Source organism: Zea mays, chromosome 1 (assembly GCF_902167145.1).
Source record: "Zea mays cultivar B73 chromosome 1, Zm-B73-REFERENCE-NAM-5.0, whole genome shotgun sequence".
Taxonomy (NCBI): Eukaryota; Viridiplantae; Streptophyta; class Magnoliopsida; order Poales; family Poaceae; genus Zea; species Zea mays.
Window position 1 is genome coordinate 284819264 of NC_050096.1, and position 5463 is coordinate 284824726.

Below are 5463 nucleotides of genomic sequence, written 5' to 3' on the forward strand. Positions count from 1 at the left end.
CTCATTTTTCCTGTCATTAATGTCAGTGGAAGCAATATAGGAAAATGTACCTTGTGATGATGAAGATTCATCCTCGCTATCATCCTTATATTTCTCCTCATTGTGGCTTTCGTCTCCATCGTCATTGTTAGCAATAAAACATTTGTCACTAGTGGAGAACGAACCTGTCGACGAGGTGGATTCATCGTTTGGGTGCCATCGTTCTTGTTCTTCTCCCTTTGAATGGTTAGTATCACAAGTAATATAGGGAGTAGGAACATCACAGTTTGCCACAAAATATTTTTCTTTAATCCTATTCCATAAATCATGAGCATCAACAAATAGATCACTATCACTACTCATGATGGCAAAATAGGCACCTCTAGATAGAGAATCGACTAAGATGTTGCAAGCATGGTGATTTAGAGTTAGACATCTTAGTTCTTCATTAGAAGGATTTTTACTAACATTAGAAGGAAAAATACTTCTACTAAAGACCTGTCTCAATTCAGGATCAACACTCATGAAAGCACTGTAAATAGAGACAAACCAAGACTTGTAATTTGAGCCATCGCTTAAAAGAAGTTCTACAGTTACCTCTTGTGACGACATCGTCATCTCCGGACGGCTAAGCCCACACTGGAGAGGCCTACCTTTGATACCAATTGAAAGTTCCCTTTGACCCGGGAACAGGATCTGGATGTCGCCTAGAGGGGGGGTGAATAGGCGAATAAAACTTATTACTTTAAAACTTAAATTCTTACTCTACTCGAAGACTTAGTACGCAGTGGAGTGAGAAGACTCTTCGAGTAGGTTGCAGTGGAATAGAAGATCCTGTCTCAAAATGTCCTGCACTTCAAATAAAGCTTATACCACAGATAAGTATTGAAGTGCAGATATAAAGACGAGTAAGACAGAGAGTCAGGATACAATACAGAACAGAGCACACAGACGCAAGGATTTATCCCGAGGTTCGGCCAAGCCTGAAATGCTTGCCTAGTCCTCGTTGGAGTTAGCCACACCTGGGCTTGTAGTCTATTTCAACTCCTTCCTCCGTTTGCTCAGATCTGTCAGTATGACAGATAGAGCCTTTCACTATTGAGATGGGTTACAACAACACCGTGGCTGCTTACAAACTTCTCGGCAGCACCTCGGTAGAGTAACGATACGCTCAAGACCTTGCTCTAGCTCTTAGCAGCACTTCTCCTCTCTCTAAAGGCTTATAGCTGTGCCTTCTACACAAACTATAGAGTTACACACAGGAGGGAGAGTGAGAATTGATTCGAGTGAAGTCTACACTTGTTGGTTGCGCTTGTATATTGCTTGAGGCGCCTAGGGGTCCCTTTTATAGGCACAAGGAGCCTATGAGCCGTTGGAAGCAATCCAGGAAGGCAAATCTTGCCTTCTGTCGGGTGGCGCACCGGACAGTCCGGTGCACACCGGACACTGTCCGGTGCCCGATTTCTTTCCTTTTATGACGAAGTCGACTGTTGGCCGACTTGGAGCCGTTGGCGCACCGGACATGTCCGGTGCACACCGGACAGTCCGGTGCCTCCATCTAGCCGTTGGCTCGGCCACGTGTCCCGCGCAGATCGCGCGGCCGACCGTTGGCTCACCGGATAGTCCGGTGCACACCGGACAGACCGGTGAATTATAGTCGTACGCCGCCAGTTTTTCCCGAGAGCGGCCTGTTCACCGGGGTTCAACCTGGCGCACCGGACACTGTCCGGTGCACCACCGGACAGTCCGGTGTGCCAGACTGAACTGAGTCTTGGCTGTACACAGCCAAGCCATTTGCACCTCTTTCCTTTTCTTCTTCCTTCTGTTTCTAACACTTAGACAAGTATATTAGTACACAAAAACCAATGTACTAAGTCTAGAAACATACCTTCTCTTAATTATTACATCTATAGCATTTCACATGCTTGAGCTTTGATGTTGGACTCATAAATCATCAAGTCGGCTTGACTTGATCTAGATTGACATTACTTGGCTTCAACATCCTGCAAAGGTCACATAGAACATCTCCAAACATAGGAACAACCCAAACTAAAGATCAAGGTGAACTTAGCTCTTTTGGGCTGCTTCCAGTTCTGGTTTTGACACTTGTTCTCCTTCTAGTGACCTTGATCTTCCTCTTAGAGCTTGGTCTTGAGCCTTATGACTTTCACCACATAAATGTAGTTGTTGCCTCATCGGTTGTAAGTCACGTCCTTATGTAGTGATCCTTGATGTGCCGTAGCTGTTCTCAACTCGATCACCCTTGACTTTGCAAGCCTTCTTCTTCACCCTTGGCTTTGGGTTCCTCAGCCTTCTTGACCTTCTCCCATGCACTTGGTACCTCGAAGCTCTTCTTGCCTCCGTCCTTGGCTTGATCAGTTGTCTCCGAGCTATGCACCCGAGTATCACTTTTGCAATGTCCATCTTACTTGTGATGCTCATTATGTATCCATAATCCAGTTTTTGGACCATCACATTTGTTCACTTGTGTTGAACCCTGTAGGCTTTACCTTAAGCACCTGTTCAACACTTAGTACACTTGTTAGTCCTTTAATTGAGTTGTCATCCAAACACCAAAACTCACAAGAGAGCTTTCAACATTTCCCTTTCACTTTGTGGCAGCATCCTTTAAGCAGAGGTCTCTTCGTGGCCTGATCCTTGATCACAAAGAAATTGGGATGAAATTCAAGAAAGGCTGAGTTATCGGTGGCTAGTTTATGAACTGAGACAAGATTCTTTGTAACTTGAGGAACATAAAGAATGTTATTGAGTTTAAGATCACGATTATGAGTTGGAACAGTTGAATAACCAATGCGACTAATGTTCATACCTGCACCACTTGCCGTGTGGATCTGATCATGGCCTCTGTATTGGTCATGTACTGCTAGCCTCTCAAGATCTCCGGTGATGTGATCTGTGGCTCCAGTATCTACATACCAGTTTGAGTCTGCTCCATATGATGTGGCTGCTGCCCCTGCATATTTTTCATTGGGAACAAAATTTTCGTCAAAGCGATGCCAACACTTCATTACCAGATGTCCTCTTTTGCCACAGAGCTGGCACTTGGGCCTGTTGTCTTGTTGTGGAGCGTTTCTGTTGCCGATGCCAATCTGGCGAGACTGAGATCTGCCACGTCCTCGGCCTCTAGAATCTCTACTTCCTCCACCACGGTTGCCGCCTCTTCCTCGGGAACTTCCTCTTCCACGGGTGGCAGCGTTGACGGAGTAGGAGTCTGACTCGCGTAGGAGATCCAGCCGTTGCTCATAACTGAGCAGTTGGGAGTACACCTCCCCAATGGTGAGCGGATCAGCTCGCGCGACGAGGGAGGTGATGACCGGATTGTAGTCGTAGTCGAGGCTGGTGATGATGTACGAGATGAGCTCGTCGTCGTCGATCGGCTTGCCGGAGTTTGCCATCTCATCTCCCAGGGCCCTCATCTTGCCGACATATTCAGCAATTGTGAGGTCCCCTTTCTTGGTGGTGGCGAGGGCGATTTTTGTGTTGATGGAGTGTGCCTTGGTCATGGAGGAGTAAATTGTTTCGATGACCTTCCAGGTTTCTGTGGCAGTTTTGCATGCCGCTACCTGGGTGAGGGCTTCCTTGGTCATGGATGAGAGCAAGAATCCTAGGACCTGTTGGTCTGTGGTCTTCCAGTCCTCCCATGCCGGATTGGGAACGTCGACGTCCTTGTCCTTGATGGTGGTCGCCGGAGCTGCAGCAGCACCCGTGAGGTAACCCTCCAGGCGCACACCCCTGACGACGGCTAGGACTTGCATCTTCCAGAGTTGATAGTTCCCCTTGGCCAGTTTCTCAGAAACAGCTTGACCGACGAGGGGATTGATAATTGCAGCAGTGCTCGACATGATGATTCTCTGGTGGATTTTGGTGTTTATGGATTGACTCTGATTACCATAAAGAATATCAGAGGCGCTGGAAGAGATTGGAAAACACCGTGATGCCCCTGGCCGGTGTGCTGCATGTTTATATATGGGCAATAACAACCATTGTCGTGGTTTACATTTGGATAATCATGAGTCTGTTTCAGATAATCACGTAGAGTTGGTTACACGAGATAAACTCTAATACAACCGACTATATGAGATAAGATTGATATACTAACTATGCGTTATCTGTTACATGCGCTTTGATTTACACTCCGCACAAGTGCACAGCACAAAAGCACGTTCGTTCAAATCATGGTATGATACTACTGGGCGTCCCCACCCCCACCCCACACCCCGTCGTATTCATCTCACCTAATCATGTCGCGCACGTAGGCACACGTGTCTCGCCTAACTTTGTCGTTGCGAGCTATTGGCTCTGGGTGCCCGACACGACAACTACTTGTATCTCAAGAGGCCATGTGATCCATTCCAGAGACCCCCTTCTCAAACATCTACAATAGCTTAGTGCGGTGCAGCTCTAGTGAAAGACCAACGGCAGTTTCAGAGAGTGGCAGCAAGACAGCCGTACACGTACTACGCGTTCCTCTCGGCGTCGGTGCAGCAAACTGCGTTCCGCTCCAGCAACTTGGGTGCCGTTTGGTTCACATATTTGTAACGTAATGGGTAACTAATAACGTTAAATCATGTTTGTTTTAGTACAACCGTAATCAGATACCACACTAAAATCTGATACCAGTCTATTCAAATTTGTTACCGTCAGTAATCGAGCGTAAACCGTTACCATTACCATTTACGTTACATTTCTTGAACCAAACAGCACCTTGGAGAGTTGGGAGTGGACCGACGTCTCCGCTCTCCGGTCTCCCTTCGCTGTTGCAAACCTGCAGTCCAGCGGAGAAGGTGGGGCCCCCAAGACAATCCTAAAAAAAAGGGGTGACCTGCCGTTTTGCAGCAAGTATATGATGCTCCAGCTCCTCCCCTACCGGGGCCCGGGGGTAGGTGATCCTTTCACACAGCACAGCACGCGCACATGTTCACGAGCAACCTGGTAACGTGCGCAAAGCGGGCACGCGCCATGTTCGCCGCCATCGTAGGGCCTGTGGGGGAAAAGAAATAATAATTAAAAAAAGACAGAGGAGCCCGCCAGGCGCCAGCAGCAGCAGCTGCAGCTTCGACCTCCATCGGCTGTCGGTTGACGCGTCATGCCATCCATGTCCGCTCGACTGCGCCGTGCGCCCCCACCCCCGGCCTAACCGATTTGTCAGTTGTGCGTTGGACGAGTGAACCGACGCCGGCTCCGTCCTAACACTCTGCCGAACCGGGCGCACCGGAGGGTCAACGAGGAAGTCAGACTTGCCGGAATCGCGCGCCAGCTACGCGAAACCTCCCTCCCGGCTCTTTGACCACAGCTGGCTCCGGCCGTGCGTCTCGGCTCCAATCACGGCGGGTCGTCGTCGTGTTCTGGTCCACTCTTAGCTTAGGCAGCCTGCGCTGCGGCCTGCGGTGCCGTCCCGGCGATCTTTTGCTGCTCCGGTCCATCTGCGCCGAGCTGCCGAGGGACATCCCCCCAGTCCCACAC

The 5463-nt window shown here is 49.0% G+C and overlaps 1 non-coding gene across 1 annotated transcript; it reads right to left on the minus strand.

Moving 5' to 3' along the window:
* Positions 1 to 3238: 3238 nt before the first annotated feature.
* Positions 3239 to 3377, minus strand: LOC111590716 (small nucleolar RNA Z247). The gene has a single exon (XR_004855757.1). It is a non-coding gene; the product is annotated as a small nucleolar RNA Z247 (small nucleolar RNA).
* Between the last annotated feature and the right edge of the window lie 2086 nt (positions 3378 to 5463).